The following is an 18,284-nucleotide window of genomic DNA, read 5'->3' as shown; positions in this document are numbered from 1 at the left end:
TCTGCCAGCACGGTGACAAAGCCAGTGATTGGCAGAATTTAAAAGCGTTTGATACACCCCTGACAGGAGGAATATTGATTTTGTGGGAGATTTATGAGAGGATTCTCTTCCCAGCCATCTGATCCATCCATTTTAAACAGCGGTTGCATTTAATTACTGCTAACAAAATGCTTTCAGCTCTAAAGCTTATGGACATTATTGAGCATATCTATAACAATTCCAATCATCCTCAAAAGGTCTTAACAAAACAAGATAAAAAGACATCCTCTGACCCATCCTGCATCCATCAGGGAGTCTGTACAGCTACTAAGAATAGTGTTCCCCTCTCCCTCTGCTGGGTGCTCACAGGCTCTGCTGAGAGAGTAAAGAGGTGAGGCATTGGGAAAAATTGATTATCCATGTGACAGGGCGGGATACTTTGTTCCAGACAGCTCAAACAACTGGATTTGTTGTCTAGGGTTTAGTCCTTGCACCTCAGTGAACTCCATGATGACTTATTGACCTGCTAAACCATGCACATGTCCCCAGAAAATTCATCCTCCAGTTCCCCCAGATTGTGCAGGTCTGGGTTAGCCCCCAGCAGGCAAGAAGGGGGCCCTGAGGCCACTGATGCAACACTTACAGTCCAGGTGAGGTCTGTAAATCACCTGCAGCTGCTGTAGGGTACCAGGTCAGCCCATTGCCAGCAGCACTCCATCAGCACACCCAGATCAGGCTGTATTCCCTGAAAGCCTGCAGGAACATTACAAGAGCATCTTCTAGTGAAGAGGACAAAGGCTCCTAAAGATGCAGAAGAGCAGGAATCCTGCAGGGGAAAGGCAGCACCGCCTCTCACTCCCACCTCTGCCCACTCCAGAGGAACTCGCCTTATCTCAGATGCAAGCCAGGAGATTGAAACAAAATGTTTTGCTGGCAGAATGCTAACAAAACCTTAGCACAGCTCTCTGCCGTGCCCACATCGCCAGTTTCAGACTGAAATCAGACTCTGGGAGCAGCTTGCCACTGCCTTGCTTGCGAGGCAGATTTTCTGTTTCTGAAGAACCTTATTTTTAGGCGCAGCTATCAACCCGCACGTCACCATCCATGCCCTACTTTCTGAATTTTCTGCATCTCCTCTTGGCCACAGCCACGGTGGTTGTTGGCTTGACTTGCTGCTTTGACAATACAATTGCTCTGGCATCCAGTTTAATCAAATATTTACCATTTACTAGTTTGAAAATAGGATTGTGGATACTTTAGATGAAGTTGACTTAGAAGCACAGAACCAGAATTGCTGGTACAGCTCTCCTCCTCACCAGTCCAGGTTCCTACTTTGCTTCTGCTGTTTCTGGGATTACCAGCACAAAGGCTCTGCTGCTACAGGCCAAAGAGAACCAAGGAAAACCCTGGAAAACCTCAGCCACTCATGAGCCCAATGTTCAGCCATTCTTCTCTGCTGTCCCAATGTGCAGCCAGACCTGTCCAGGAGAGACTCTTCCCAAAGAGATTAAGATTTAAGGGCCAGAACTCAGCTGGGAAGAATGGCTGCTCTTAGGGAACACTTTCTGGAGAGCTTCCTGGGCAGAGATGCCAGCCCTGCCATTCAGTAGGCACCTCACTTGTTTGTTCTGAGAAAAAGTGTTGTTTGGATGGTAGAAATACCAGTGTAGAAGTCAAATTCAAGTAGCAGGGGCACCTTAAAGCCCAAAATCTGATCAGTCCAACAGATGGTGGGGATGGCCCTTCTGCATCCCACTGACAGCCCTACAGCACTGCTCCCACCCACTGCTTTGGGGGGTTAAGGAAGGCAGCAAACAAAGCCCACCCAGTACAAAACCCACTTAACTTCACATAACAGGTGAATTCTTGCTTGAGACCTCACCAATAAAAAGCCAAGTCCTACACAAATCCCTAAATCTCATCTTAGCCCCATCAAGGAGAGAAAATGAAGGTATTACTGGGCACCTCACAGCCAACCCAGGGCTCTCCTGCCTTCCTTGGTCCTTCTCCTTGGAAGGGTTTTTGACCTTTGAGCTGCTGTGCCAGTCATCAAGCTGAATGTGTGCCCTTGAAATGCTGCCAAATTCCACCATCACCACATGGAGCCACCTAAGAGCAGCACCTCAAGCTTGGGTTTTCCCACACAGATCATTGAGGATGCCATGGCTATATCATAACATCATAAGGAGTAGTTGGGACAAAATTAATTAGTTGGTCTTGATGAGTGAAGCTGTGCATCTCCATCCTTCCCTCCAGGCTGTCCTCTCTCCTCTCTCCCAGAAATACCCAACCTGCAACTCCTGCCCCTGCCAGCTCAAGGGCAGAGCATCAAGACAAAGCAGACTCCCACCTGCAAAGGGACAAGAGCAAACTCACAAGGAAGGTCTCTTGACAACTCAGGGTGAGAGAAAAGGAGGGGGGAATTGCTGCCAGCTTGTTTGTGTGCACTTAGGGTGGCATTTCCAACCCTGTAATTGTTGCATAATGAATTTAGCAATGGAGTTCAAGGGCTATGAATCACTCAGGCCAAAAAAGCATGAGTCAGCCCCAAAAGAATCAGGAGATGTTAAAATTATATACATTTAACTTGAGCTTGACAAATCCAGAGTAACAACGTCCCAGACAACTCAAACCACCATGCCAACATCCCCACTGCTCCTCTTGATGGGCACAAGTCCAGAGAAGCACCAGAGCAGAGCCTTTGGCCACTGGCAGTAATTTACACCTGCAACCCCTGTCCAGCCCCAGCTCCCAAAAACCACCTGATGCTGCCTCAGCTGATGCTCACACTGACTCACTGAGAAAGGTGGTGAGGCTCCAGGCAGCCTGGGAAAAGCTCTTTGTGCAATCCTGACATGGATGGAGCCCTCAGGATGCTCATTTCACTGTGTGTGAGCTGCTCAGCAGCTGGATGGGCACAGGGCAGGACAGCAGAGGTGGTGTGGGGGCTGGCAGCAGGGTGCTGGAGCAAAGCACAGAGCTGGGGAGGGAAAGGAGAGCAGCTCAGTGCAGGGGATCGAGCATGAAACATGATTGAAGAGAAGGATGCCTGAGTTAAGGAGTGTGTGTGGGTGCAGAGAAGACCTCAGGAAAAAGAAGTGTTTTCCTGGCTCTGCTGGGGATCCTTAAGCCATGCCCTGTATTTTGCATTTACAGGGCCTGCATGTATGGAAGGAAAGTTATTTTGAAGTGACATAGGGCATGAATTCAAAGCAGAACAACTATTCTGGGTTAACTCCCCAGGTGGCTTCTTATTCTAGAGTGGCAGTACCTTTTTCTAGTTTAATTCACTGTAAAAATAGATTAGGCCAGTGGTTCTCCTCTGCAAGGCCATGGTATCTGGCCTGCTGCTTTTAGAGCATCCTTAATTGGAGCCTGGCTATGGGGACACGGGGGGCTCTGGGATGCAGATGTGGTAGTCTCAATTTGGGAACATCATATTAACTTGACCCAGGAAAGAAACACCTGCAGGAGTGTCTGCCCAGCCACAGGGCTGTCCCTCAGCAGGGACACAGGGCAGGGGACAGAGCCTGCAGTGCTCTCTGCCCACCATAACCAAACACACTACACCAGACCCACAGTCTGCCCTTTACACTCACCCCAAGGCCTCCTTGTAAAACCATTTTTTGTTTGAGGTTCCTTTGAATTTGCCATTTATCAAGCTTCCATTTAGCCCCGTTAATCACAGCCTATCAAGCTCTTTCAAATGCAAACACGGAAATGAACCCAGCAACTGCACTTCTCCCGTTTATCCTTCTCCTGCTGGAATTATGGAGGGCTACAAAGCAGGAGCGCCAACCCACCTGTCTCATGCTTTTCAACCACTTCCCATGGGATGGAATCAGCTGACTATTCTGGAAAAAAACAGACTGATCTCTTTCCCTGCCTGCTAGTAACATTCAAGGTGAGCAAACAATGCGTTATGCAGGAGGAAGAGCATCCCTGTGAAAGTCAAGGGGAGAGGCAGATGGGCGGCTCCAGCACCTGCATCAGCACATGGACATTCCCTGGAAGCAGGGACAGCCAAGCCACCTTTGTCAAAGGCTGTGCATTTCCTAGCTGGGCCTCCAGAGCCAGAGATCTCACAGCTCATTTAATCCTCGTCAAACGATGCACCATTATTTTGCTTTGTTTGGGTATTAAGGCTCAGCCTTCCTCAAGCTATTCATTCTCTTTCCTCAGTGCCTACGTGGCTGTTAACCCCAGTGCTGACATGCTTCTGAGAGCTGCAAGGAAAAGCTCTGCCGAGAAGAGCCACATCACTGTGCAGGTGCCATTTGTCCCATCAGCAGCTTCACTGACAAACCCCTTCCCACCCTGCCATGAGACCCGGGGTGACATTCATTCCTCTCACCTCCCAAAATCTGACAGCTCTTCTGCTGCTCCTTGCTCAAGCCAAGTCCAGCACTGCCCAGCAAAGCAGGAACCACCCCAATTTCGGGGCCAGGTGATTCCCACCCACCATTACCTGCTCCTGGTGCTGCTGCAGAGCTCCACTCTCTAAAATCCCTCCCTGCAGCTGAGCAGGACCTGACACAGGAGTGGGCTTTGCCTTAATCCCAGCTGCACTCAGCTTGCTGCTGGTACCACCCTGCACCTCCACCCAGCCAGCAAAGCAGCCAGGTCCTTTCAGGAGTGTCACCTTCAAAGAAAATCTTTAAAAATAAAACCTTCAAAAATATAGTATCTCTCTATATATAAAGCAAAAACATGTTGGACAGTAAAAAGTAATAGTGGCTGCCCTACGCAAGCTCTGGGAACAGCAGGGATGGTGTGGGCCAGCAGCAGAACGGGGCTGTGTAGAGGAATGTGCAGGGGAACACTCAGGAGCAAGACAAGGAGAGACAAGCAGATTAAAAGAAGTGGACAGATTTCTAGTAAGATTGTGATAAGCCTCTTGAAACTTCCCTAAAGGATGAGCCAGCTGGCAAGACCATGCTAGGAGGTGGTGTAAGTGGACTAACAGCCTTGCAAAAAGCCACCAGCTGACCCCTTTCACACATCCCAGCTCACTCCTGCAGCTCCTTAAGCAAGGAAAGCTGAACAGGCCATACCTGGATGCTTCTACCCTGGCACTCAGCTGCAATTCCAGCTCTCCTTGCAGAGAACTGGCCCTAAAGTGTTCAGAGCAAGCAGTGAGGTCGGGCTGACAGCAGCACCAGCAGAGCTCACTGTCCTGCCCTCCCCAGCCACCACCCAGCACGTTCCACGAGGGGCTAACCCTGATCCCTGTCCCCAACATCTGCCAGGCATCTTTGGCAAGTGGCACATGGCTCCTGGAAAGGGCTTTGCCAAAGCAAGGATGGCAGTGACAAAGTGATCCTTCCTGAATTCAGCTCTGCTGGGATCCCCCCAAAGCCAAGTCCCCCAAAAACACCACACCCCAGTGAGCAGTTCCTCAGAGGAGGAAGAGGTGAGGGGAAGGATGAAGCATTAAGATTTTTATCATTCAAAGGACAATACCTTCAAAACCTTCTGGAGGTGGAGTGGACACCACAGTCAGGTAGAAGGAGCTCACTGTGTCCCCTTGCCAGTGCTACAACAAAACCTTGTCACTGTTTGAAACTGGAGGTTTCACCTGGAGCATCTTCCTCAGGATAATAAACAGCAGCAGCCAGTTTATTTGGTATCAGGCAAGTTTTTCTTCTTAGGCCAATTAGCTGCTGATATAATTTGCCCACTGAGGTCACTGAATCATCATTTAGCAGTTTCAAAGGAGATGAGATGAACTGCAGGCCAATTTCCCCCCTCCAGCTCAATGAGTGATTCAAAATGCAGTTAATGATAGTGGCTCATAAGTATCTGGCAGAGGATTTGAGAGAGCAATTTATTGCCCAAAAAGAGGCTGATCTCTTTCAGCCAAAGCAGCTCAGCTGGTGAGGATGTTGGATCTGATTTTGCCATCTTACTTAACAGTTGTTAAAAAAATCAAGAGCTGCTGAACTTAAATCAGACACAGGTAAAAGGAAAAAGGAGAAGAAGACCCAAACCAAGGAAAGGAAGTTAAAACCCACTTTGTCACCAGCAGGCAAGAGACCTTTTAAAGGATGGGGGAAAGAACTGAGTAATAACCAACAAGACTTTCAGCACAAATCCTGCATTTTTGAGTGTTTATATAAGATAAAAATGAGACACCCCCTCATCCACAAAAGCTTCATTATTTGTAAACCTCAGGCTCCATAACCAGTAAACACTGGTTGATGTTTTTCTTCTTGCTGGATGAAATGTGCCTAGAGGCAACAGGCATTTTATAAATTATTAAACCAAGGGAAAATAAGGTTCCAACAAAGTGACTGCAGAAGCACACCAAGGAGCTGGTACAATTGGTACCAGCACATTTACACAGAGTCATTTTTCCTGCAACAACTGACTCAACAACAAGACATTGTTAGAAATGCACATCCTGGACACGTGGTCTTGATGGCAAAAAGAAGATGTGATATCTCAGCATTTCATCGCATCCATCACACATATCTGAAGTTCAACACTTTAAACCTTATTTTTCTTATGAAACAGTCACTACTGTTTTCCAGTCACAGGGAAAATAAGTTTTTGGTTTTGTTTTTTTTTAAATTCCAACCTCATGAGAGATCTCAGGACATGAAGCAAAACCTATGAAAGCAGTGTAATAAGATTATTTTAATATCATCTTCAGTTTTTGATCCAACCCTTAGCATTAAGAAGGAAAGGAAGGAAAACATATATGAAAAAGTATTCTACACTTTCAAGATTTAATACGTTACAGCTCTCAGAACAAACACAGTCCACCTCCAAACTAAATTCTGCCCCAGCCAGAAAAAACCCTCCTGCTTTCTGCTATAACAGCACTTGGCCCTTCCACCTGTGAAAAACCACTTAGCAGTAATGGCAGGGCTCAGGACAGCGGGTCCAGGAAGGCTGGGTCAAGGTGAGAGCTAGGGCAGCCCCGGCAGCTGCTGCTCCCGAGGTTCCCCGAGGCATTTTTAGGGAACAGGAGGGCTCAGGGATGGGCTCGGGTTTTGGTTTTTTCCCCCCAGGTTTGTGAACCCAATTTGTGCAAAGACACTTTTCCTGCTACTGCTCTACTGCAGCTTGAAGCATCTTCCTCCTCAAGCAGAAAAGACCTTTTCATGATAAGCAGAAAGATAAACCAGAATTTGGTGGCTTGTCAGTCAACCAAAAGCATCTCTGCCACCAGTGGCACCTCAGGCCCTGGAGCTGGAGAAGGGGCAGAAGTTCAGACTGAAGTTCCCCTGCTCTGCCGGGGTCTGAAGGAGACACACACAACCGGCACTCGCAACCCCATTTCGGGAATTACGGCTGCTTGTATCCGCGCTACCTCGAGTAAATTTCTTCCACACCCCTCCGGTGCCAGAAGGGAGAGGAATTCTACATGCACGGAGCAAAACCCACCCACGAACAGCCCAAAACAGGCACATGCCCATGGCGCTGGCTCCGGCACGATGACCCGCGGTACAAACGGCACAGCACGAGCGACAAAAGCTCCGGGAGCCAGAACCGCTCGGGAGGGGGAACCGCGTCCCCATCCGTGTGCCACGGGAAGGGGGCCGGGCCGAGCCGAGCCGGTACCTGTGCCGGGCTGAGCCAGTGCCAAGCTGAGCTGAGACGGTGCCGAGCCGAACCCGTGCTGGGCTCAAGGGGTGGCGGAGCCCGGCTGAGCCGAGCCGAGCCGGTACCAGAGCCGAACTGAGCCGGTGTTGGGCTGAGCCGGTACCAGAGCTGAACTGAGCCGGTACCAGAGCCGAACTGAGCCGGTGTCGGACTGAGCCGGTACCAGAGCCGAACTGAGCCGGTGTCGGGCTGAGCCGGTACCAGAGCCGAACTGAGCCGGTGCTGGGCTCAGCCGGTGCCGGAGCCGAACTGAGCCGGTGCCGGAGCCGGGCTGCCCACGGAGGGCAGCGGCTGCACAGCCCGCTCCGGTGCTGGAGTTGCCCGAACTCCGCGCTGCCTGCGGCGGGGACCGCGCCCGCCCCGGCACGGCAGGACCCCGCAGCATCCCCGAACCGAACCGAGCCGGGCCGGGCCAGCCCCAGCCCCGCTGCTCGCCCCATCCCCGCACTCACCGCTCGGCGCAGCGGGCTCGGCCCCGCAGCAGCAGCAGCCGGAGGGAAGCGCAGCGAGGCAGCGGCGCCGCGCAGCCCCGGCCCCGGCCCGGTCCCCGCCCGCTCCGGCCCCGCCGCGGCCGCAGCTCCGCCCCGAGGAGGGGCAGGGGCCGGGGGCGGGCGGGGAGCGGCGCCCGCCCCGCAGGTGGAGGCGCGGAGCATCCCCGGGGATGCTGCGGGAGCGGCCGCTCACCCGCGTGGGGCGGGCGGGGCTGGTTCTGTCGCCGGGAGGGGTCATTACTATTTTTTTTATTTTATTTTTTAAATATTCTTTATATTTCGGTGGAAGGTCGCACTCCTGCCTGCCCGCACAGCTACCTGTAAATAAGATTTACTTCTGGCTAGGCGCAAGGTGAGGGATGCTGCTGCCCCCACTGAGGCTGGAAGGTGGATGTGTGGTTTAGAAACTGCTTTGCCAAGGTTTTTTGGCATAAATATCTGAGCCCGGCAGCAGGTTCCTATTTGCCACAGAGTGATTTGATGTGAGGGATGGGGTCCCGGAGAAATTTTTAGGAGGAACTAAAATCCCTCTCAAAGCAGTGTAGCATCACATCAGGCTTTTAAACACGGTGATTGATAGCAAAACCAAGTGCTGTTCCTGAAGTGTGCCTTATGCCAATTTTACAGGCAGATAAGAGTCCTTAAGCCAGGAGTCAAACCAGTCACTGGAGATGGGAGAGAAGCCAAGAAGCCTCCTGGGCCAGGGAGTGGCACTGGGGAGCCCACACTCACCCACTGGGAGCACAGCAGATTCCTCATGCTGCTGTCAGATATTGTGTCTGGGATCTGTTTCCCTTTCCAGGGTGAAATAAGTTTCAGGAAATTTGGAGGATTAATCACCATGGACTCTATTTCTCCTTGGGAAAGAGCCTCCTTCCTCCCAGACTGAACAGATCCATGGGGAGCAGCTCTGACACTGAGCTGTGGGGTTTCACTGAAACCCTTCTAGCTCAAGACAGGCCTTTAGGATCAAAATGTGAGTCACTCCTTGAAACAGAAGATGTAGGTAAGTGTTCAGAGGTAATAAACATGAATCTTTGCAACTGTACAGGAGTGTAAGAGACCATCCACAGGGTGAGGGTCTGACTAAGGTGTGCCTGATGTGTGATTGACAGCTCTGTACAGAAGATACTTATTGTTACTGCAACATGGCAGAACCACAGTTTAAGAGTCAGCAAGTGACCCATGAAGATCTGGCTTAACTGTAAAACTTGTCTTATTGCTACCTCTGTATATGCAAAAATCTGAAAACAAAGCTGATGAGAAGAAAGCACACGTGTGTTCTCCTCCTCACTGGATCCACGGAGATCTAGGTGCAGGATGGATGGACTGGGAGAAGCTTTAGCCACGTTAGAGGTTAATTACAGCTCTGGGACCAGACTTAGATCAGCAGCCAGGACCTTGGCAGCCCTGGGCTGGGCAGGGTGGAGGCGGCTTTCCAAAGCCCGAGTCTGGCAGCAGGAGCCTTAGCCCAGGGCACTGGAGAGCTCAGCAACTTTGCATCAGTCTCTGAAGTCCATAATTCAGTTGTCTGTTTATTGAAATTGTGTTGTAAGCACAGCTGCTTTCTGAGGCACGTATGGAAATGAAGGGGGAGTCTCATAAATACCCTGGCTCTGTGCCAGACCAGTGAGTCAGCGTAAAGAGCTGAAATGCAGCTAACAGCTACAAGGTGAAAAAACCCTAAAATACCCCCAAAAATGCTCCCTCCGCCCCCCCCCCCCCAATTTTCTGTTCAAATTTGGTTGTCAGCATTGTGATTGGGAAGATAAGGAGTGCTACAGCCTCAGCAGGATCTTGCAGTGCCCAGGGCCTGGGACAGAGGAGGTGGAGACCCTTCAGGGCAGAGGGAGGGCTGAGCTCATCTGAGAGCCGGCAGGCATCTGCATCATCCTCCTTCTTGCTGCCAAATCAAAGCCTTTGCTTCAGTTGCCAATGCAAAGATTTGGAGCTAGAAGAGAAATACAGTGTTTGTTTACTAACACAGTCAAAATTCTCTGCATCAAGTTCTCTTTATTTTTTTCCAGTATAAATAAATTTTTCTTAACCCTAAGTTAAGGGAAAAAAAAAAAAAACCAAAACGTTTCAAAGGTAAACTTTGAAAAAAAAGCATCACTAAAGCATCCAGCAGTTTCAAAGACCCAGCTCCTAGATTCCTCTTCCTCATCCAGCATTCAATCCAATTTCACAGGTAGTTTTGGTTGCTTGATTTTCCTTTCTTCAGAAAGCCCACTCTTTGCTGGAAGGATTTCTCCCAGGCCTAAGAAAGGGATTTGTCTCTTGTGCTTTTTTAATCCATGACTTGCTCAGCAGTCAGATGAGTGTCCTGGATTAAACAAACAGGTGGGAAGCTGCAGTGGCTGAAGGACTCTGAGCAGTCCCCTGGCTCAGATGCACAGAAGGAGCTGTCATGGGCCCTGCTGGGAGTTTAAAGTGACCAAGTGAGGTGACAGCAAAGCTGCTGCCCTGCTCTGCAGGCATGCAGGACACGTGTGGTTGTGGTCTCTGCTGCAGTTGCAGTGCTGCTGTCATCCTGTCAAACACAGCCGAGCTCAGGTGGGCTGCAGCCCACAGGACTGAGGTGCTGCTCTGTTTTCCTCTCCCTCTTCAATTTACACTTCCAATCTCTGCAGTTTTAGTGCCCTGGCAAAGTTCTCCTTTGGTGGTGTTTCAAGGTGTCCTGGTGTATTTCTCTGACTCCAGCTCAGAGCTGCTGTCTGATGGCAAAGGAGCAGACCATGTCCTTACTTAAACCTGCTGCAAAGGAGCAAGAGCCTCTGCAGAGCAGAGGAACACCTCCTCTCACTGCCTGCACATCCAAACACCTCTGGGAATGCCCATGGGCAGTCTGGCAGCACACTGAGGGCTGAGGAGGAGAAACAAGTCATGAGACAGCAAATGAAGGCAAAGTTGGCCATGGGTGGTGGATGAGGGCTGCTCTGAGCACTGGGGCTCTCCCAGTGCTGGAGGTGATGCCAGCTGGGCAGGGGAGGCACAGAAAGCACTGGGAGGGTGCTGGAAGGGAAAATGGGTAAAATGGAGATGGGGAGACAAGGAAATGGGCAAACCTGCAGGTGAGGACAGGTTTTGAACAGAAATAGTGGGAGGAATCAGTGGTGCAGCAAAAGGGGAGCTGTGGGGTGGTGGGAGGGGAGGGGTCATCCAGCTGTGGGGTGTGGGGTCTTTAGAAGGCAACAGCAAGGGACAAGAAAAGGAAATTATATTCAGACTAAGCCGTTGTCAGTGATGAAACAATATCTTAGAGAAAGATTCATGAATAAGAACACTGACATTGATTATTCTCTGTAAAACAAACAAGCAAACAAACAAACAACAGATTCAAGGGTTGAAAAGTGCTGATGTCATGGGAAGTCTCTCAAATGTCTTACATGTGGAATAACCAGAGTCTGACTTAAAAAGGAAAATTATATGAAAGAAATCAGTAAGAAAAGAGAGGACACAGGAGGACACCAAGAGAGAGTAGCAGCAGAATTGAGGGACTAAAAGAGACAGAGGAGTAGATCTGGAATATTCATGCTGATTTCAGTAGAAGGTCAGGAGAGGACATCAGAGATTAGCTGAAGAATAAGCCAGGATGTAAAAACAAGGTGCATACATCTGGTACATCTGAATTGAAAAGTGCTGCAGCAAGAAAAGTCAAAAGTAACTGATATTTCATGCTCCAGCTTCAGATCAGTAAAAAAAATTGGAAAGCTGCAGGGAGGGGCTGTGACCTTGAGAACATCACTCCACCTGCACCAGGGATGTCCACACCAAACTGGGCAGTGAACTGGAATTCCCAACAAGCTCTCCAAGTGTATCCTCACCACTGCAGAAAAATTAAGATGTGGGACAGTGCCAGTGGCAGTTTGTACCTTGTAAATAGACCAAAGGAAGAAAAAAGGTTAGTTGATCAATCCCCAATATTTGTACAACACACCCTTATCACAGGCTGCCACTCACCCCTCCTCTTCTGCAGGCACAAAAGCCAACTCCCTCCAGGTAGAACACTCAGTACCAGCCCAGCACTCACCCAGGGCAGGCAAAGCTGCAGTGGAACATCCAGGACTTTCCCAGCATGGCCACCTGCAGACATACAAGCCAGGAGCAGGTCTGGAATGAAAAACCTCTCTAAACCCACAAAGAGCCAGGACCAGGCTGACCTACGAAGGATTTCAAGGCTTGACAGGAAAGAAATATTACAGGTTGGTGGGCACAGATCCACAGCTTGCACATTTACAAGTCAAAATCCCTGTGGTTAGGAGCTGCCTGCTTGCTCAGGGTGAAACTGTCCCCAGTTCTCAGCAGCCTGCTCCTCCTCATCCTCCTCATCCTCTGGCTGAAGGAATGGGCACTGCCTGCCCCCTCTCAGGGATGCCTTTAAACAGCCAGCCCCTGGTGCTGGGTGACACATCCATGGGGTCACTTGAGCACCTGGCATGGAACCCTGTGGGGTTTGCTTTGAGGGGATTTGCTCTGAGTGGTTTCCTCCCCCCCCCTCCACTCAGTGACAAGCAGGAATTGCCCTGCAGCAGAGCACAGCAGCACTGCCTCAGTCCCACAGCTCACCCCTGCCTCTCCTCCAGTGCCTCAGAGCCTGCTGGGGCCTCCCACAGCAGCATGAGGGGTGAGAAGTTTCCAGAAGTTTCTGGGGAACACCACACAGACAGCTCCAAGCACTTCTCTCTGTCCATAGCTTGGGAGATGAACACCTTTTATACTGCTGTAGCTTCTTTCCTTCCTCTCACCCTCGCATGGCACCTGTTACTTACCTTCTTCACAGCCATTTGGGGAGATTAATCACAAAGATGGTCTCAAGGTGCAAACTTTGCACTTGGCTGGAAACTTTGGAGGTCAGCAGTAAGCTGGTTTATGTTTATTACAGTCTAAAACATGAAAGCACACCACTCAGCTGGTGCTGCACAGGCTCACTGCACTGACACATTGGCAATAGATGCATATCAGGGAGTTTAAAGGTCACAGCTACTTGTGAGGAGGGGAAACTCAAAATACAGTCTCCGAAAAAAAAAGAATCAGAAGCAAGATTCTCTGGCTACCTGAAATCAGGCCTTTCTGGACACTCCTGGTGTCAGAGATGAAGGCTTTTAGGAAGAAAATATCACATCAGGCAAAGCAGGATGCTCCTAAAGCATTTCAGCACTGGGCTACTGAAAGATGCTTTAGCATTTAGATGAGATAATGCTGTTTTATTTGCAACTATCACTCCTGATAGCATCCTTGAATTTTTCTGTTTCTGCCCTTGAGGAAATCACCCAGCCCATAATTCACTTGTGGAACAGGGTGGGCCTTCACCTGTAGTTCACAAAGCTGATGGGAATTTGGAAAATATTTGCCATGCTCCTGTTCTCCAGCCTGGGCACTGTGCCCACAGAAAGCAGAGCCTTGCACAGAAACCCAGAGCAGAGCTGTGCTACCAGGTTTGATGCACTTGGAAAACCAGGTCTGCACCATCCTCAAACAACTGCAGCACCACTTATTTCTCTAATTTCTGATTTCTTTAATCTGTTAAAAAAAGTCCTGACTCAATATTATAGCCCTTGATCACAGGAACACAAGAGTGGTAAGCATAATGGCAAATGCAAAGAGCAGCACTGGTTTTGAAAGCAAATGTCACTTTTGCAGAGGGCTGTGGTTTAGAGGTAAGGTCAGGGCACTACCAGAGGAAAACCATGACATTTTCTGCACAGCTCTCACTCACTGGTCCCATAAAGGGCCTTCCACCTTCTATTAAGCAGCCATTGATTGGAATTAATTAAAATATCTCCTGTGCACTGGACTCGAAACTCATCCGTGCTTTGTCATTATCTGTGAGATTTCTCCCCAGTTAAAGTAAATATTCTCCAATAATCTAGTTTGTAGTAAGTGCACAAAACACTTATCCACAAAATACCCTGTGGCATTCAGGTATTTGACAAGCTGGAGGGTTTAAGGGTGTGCCTGGCCTTTCTGTTTAGATATACAACTGTGCAATGCATTTTTTAATCCAAGCTCAGAGAGAAACTTGGCCTCAGAACCCTCTGGAACAGAAAAAACTGCAAACACGTTTCTGGAATCCTAACCTCAAGCCCTTGGCTTGTTCTGGCACTTAACCCTTGAGGTGAAGCAGCCATGCTGTGCCTGCAGCCTGCTCAGCTGCCTGGGGAGCTTTGTCTTCCAGTTTGCAGGTGGGTTTATTTACAGGAACTTCTTCTCTCCAACCATTCCCACGGCTCTGTGCCTTCACCCAGGTCCTGTTTCTCTCCCAGCAGTGACCACACACTCTGTCCCTTGGAGCAGCACCCCAGAACAAGCCTGGGAAGGCACTGCCATCCTGACTGAGCAAGTACTCACATGAGACTGGACCTGGCTGGGCTGGAGCTGAGCAGGACTGACATCAGTGAGGCAGAGGAGCAGGAGGAGACTGCAAATGCTGGAGCTGCTCTGAGCCCTGCCCTGCTGGGAAATGATCCTGACAGCCCATGCATCTTTAATGGTGCTCTCTGCACTGAACACATTTGATAGCTGAAGGCATAAAAGCCTCAGCAGGAGTGTCAGGAGCCTTTGTCCATCTTTCAGAGCCAGATCCAGTTTCTACAGCTGATGAAAGTGCCCCTGGTAGTGTTAGCAGGGCCTGAGGAAGGAAAGCTGCAGCTTGGGCTTACAGCTGTGAGAGTCAGGGGCTGGTTGTAGGGATTTAACCACAGATATTCCATGCTTAGGACTTTCCCTTGTGTAAGGAGGATGGCTTTGCTGGTCAGCTGCCCTGGCAGGGATGATGCTGTGCATACACAAGGCTCTGCAGCAGCAGCATTCAAATAACCTGGCTTATGTTTTCAGAGTTCTCCTGTCACTCATGCCCACTGTTTCCAAAAGGGAACATAATGCCTTTGCTCTTTAAATCCAGGAATTCACATTTAAATAATCAGCATTTAAGAACAGTGAGAATGAGAACAAAGCAACACCAAAAGACACATCAGGGGACAGCAGAAACTCAGCCTTTTATCAAAGTTCCTTGACATCAGAAATACAGACTCAAGGTTAAGGTATCCAGCCTTAATTGAATATTCAGTATTACACAACGCACACAGCAGTAAAAGCAACATCAGGATTCTTTTTTCCCCCCTGAGGCTATTGAGACCTGGTTTAATGATGTATCAAGACAAGCTAACATAGCAGAACACACAGAACAAACCCCATTTCCTGGTCAGGGGAACACACAAGTGGCTCCTGCCCCAAACTTGGGTTTCATTTTGCAACCCCCCCAGATTTCCCCATTTTTATTGGGCTTTTAGCAAAGGAGATGAATGTCTTTTTGCCTTCCCAGTGCATTCAGCAGTTCATTTGGGCATGGCTCTGCATCTATTGCAGATCAAGATGTTCCTAATTGCTTTCATATGTATTCCAGTTACCCAGCCCTGGTCACATTACAGAGCAAATGAAAGATCATTTTTTCATACAGATTCTAATGAGTAGGAAAAAATCAATACAACAACTGTAACAGGAAAAGTCATTATGAAAACACACACTGTCCTACAGTATTTAAAATGAGGGGGAAACATTGATTCTAAACAATATTAATGGGAAGTTTCCTGCCCTCTGAGTGCCTGTTAGAAGTCTGGTTCACAGTTGTACCACCCAGTCTGATCATGGACCTTACTGTCCCACAGAGATTTTCAGATATTTTTTGACACAAAGATGAACTTCCAGGAAAATGAAATACTAAGAAAAAAAAGGAACAAAGAGCATGATGATGGTTGCTTCACAGATAAGTTCTGTTTACATACTTCTCCATTTTACATGACATAATACTTAATTTCCAGTTCCCAAATTAGAAAATTTGGTGCCTGACTAGGGAGAGTGCAGAGGGCTTAATTTCAATTTCTTATCTGTGCCCAACATCCCCTCTTCAACTGCTGCTGCTTGTTTAATAATAACCACATTTAACCATGCAGTTATTCCACTGTTCTGAAGGTGACTGGATGGATAAAAACTCACAGCACTGGGGATGAAGCTATCAAAAAGGAGCCTTGCCTCCTTGCATTGCATACTTCCATTACATAATCAACACTTGTTTCAGTCTGAAAGCTTTGCAGACCTTGGCTCAGTAGCCAGGACAAACACAGAGCTACCACACTGCCCAAGCTCCCAGGAAAACACAAATGCAGAAAGGAAGATGGCATTCTAGAAGTGTAAGAGGACACTGCCTAAAATTGTTCCAAAGCACACAAGGCACTGCTAAGTGTTGATAACTGCTTAGCATTAATTAATTTTATTAATTCCACCCACTGGTGAAGGAATAAAGCCCTGATGTTGGAAATGAGCACTTTTGAAGGCTCAGCAGAATTAATGCTGCAATGACTCAGTGCTAGTTACCTGCAGAAGTTGAACTGGTGGCACTACACAGATCCCAACAGGACAGGGACAGCAGTACCTGGCTGTCCCACTGCTCTGCAAACCTAACCCCACTCATTCCCTCAAGATTTTTGAGAAGAATTATTCTGGATGAAAAAGAAAGAAGGGAGGATTTATGATGGTTAATCTGAGTGGTCTTAATTTCTTAAGGAATTACAGTATTTTTATACTCATAAGAGAAATCCAGTTCTGCAGGTTAGAGTGCAGGCAGAATTAGGGATGGCTGTTTCCATGACTGGCTTACAGCAGGCTGGAGATGGACAAGCTGCTCCTTGGTTTGAGAAGATGTTTTGGCACCCATACTAACTTAACCATGGCCCCTTGGGAATAAAGTAGGAAAATTCTGGTCTGCCTTGTGGCAACAGACTGCATCCAGGTCTGTCAGCTGGGATGAAGCCCTCCCAAGATATCCACCAAAGCCTTCAATGTGGAATTAAACTCCCCATCCCTTCCTCAGAAACCCCTGCTCAGCACTTTGGGACACTAAATAACATATAACACAGAATGCTGTGGCTAAGCTTCTTTGGTAAGGTCATTAATTTTCTTGGTAATAATGTTTTAGAGGCATATGGGAGGGATGAGGTATCAGTGAAGTAACCAGAAACATAGATTTGTATCTGTTATATCTCACAGCTACAATGAGTATTCATAGTAAAATTATTTTCTTGGCTGTGCCTTGAATCACACTCTAACAAATCATTTTAATACCTGGACTACAGCAGCCTGGTGTGAAAATATCATTACCTTGTATTGGTGCCTAAAGAGGCTGCCTGAACAGAGGCTAGGCAGTGTTAGAGGAGTACAGCAGGGATTTATTAAAATATTAAAAAATATAAAAAAAAAAAAATTAAAATCCTTCAAAGGATTCACCTTGGGCAGTGCAAGAGCCTGACTGAGGCTACACCCAAGATGGACACCTGGTGATGAATTTTCACACTTTTATAAGTTTTGGTCCATTTGTATATTGGGGTTAATTGCCCAATTCCAGCTCAGGTTCTGCAGTCCCATCCTCCCAGATTCTCTCCTCAATTTGCTGCTGTTTGCACTTTTGGGCCTGAAGCTGCAGGGGTGTCCTTGGTTCTCAGGCTGGAAAAGGATTGTTTTGTCAAACTAAACTGTGAGGAGAACTTGCTAACACTTTATGTAAAGTTCAGAGTTACACACTAATGCAGCACAGCATCTGGAAAAGCTAAAACTGAAGTCATCAGTATCAAGGAGATATTCCTATCTCTGACCATGAAAAAATCATCTAAATCTGAACTACAGTAAGAAAAAGAAAAGTTTCCAAAACAAATGGATATTGGTTTAAGTCTGCTACCAAGACATCAATAGAAGATTTGTCTTGTTATCAGGCTGGACACTTACAAATCATCTCACAATACCTGAAATAAAAATTCTGCTGAGCAAGGGACAAAATCTTCCCTTTTCCTCTGGGTGGTAGGCTGTAAGTCCTCACTCAGGTGTGTACACCTAAATAAAATCCATACAACTGTGGAGTGTAACTGAAGTTTCAGGTCTGACTTATTCTGAACAAAGTCAGTTTGCAGCTCTGGTGAACACAGAGATGCTGAGGCTCAGTCTGGAGGCCAGGCCTTGGCAGCATTGTTCCAGGGTCCATGGGAAAGCCCTGGGAGCTGCCTGGCAGAGCCCAGCTGGGGCTGGGAGATGCTGCAGTGCTCCTCTGGGCAGGAGCCAGGCTTGAGGGGCATCACTCCCAATGCACATGTGAGAGGGGTAGAGAAAAATCCTCTCCTGCTTTGCTTTACTAATTCATGCAGACAGCTCCTTTCC

General features: G+C 48.3%; 1 protein-coding gene across 1 annotated transcript in view; it reads right to left on the bottom strand.

Moving 5' to 3' along the window:
- Positions 1–8,172, bottom strand: part of PPP1R16B (protein phosphatase 1 regulatory subunit 16B) — a 54,874-nt gene extending 46,702 nt beyond the window's left edge. The window contains exon 1 of the mRNA XM_079321491.1: positions 8,043–8,172. The gene's annotated coding sequence lies outside the window, so the exon portion shown is untranslated. The remainder of the gene's footprint in view (positions 1–8,042) is intronic.
- Between the last annotated feature and the right edge of the window lie 10,112 nt (positions 8,173–18,284).

This window comes from Erithacus rubecula, assembly GCF_903797595.1.
Source record: "Erithacus rubecula genome assembly, chromosome: 18".
Lineage (NCBI taxonomy): Eukaryota > Metazoa > Chordata > Aves > Passeriformes > Muscicapidae > Erithacus > Erithacus rubecula.
Note: the sequence above shows the minus strand (reverse complement) of the source record. Positions and strands in the feature narration are given on the sequence as shown.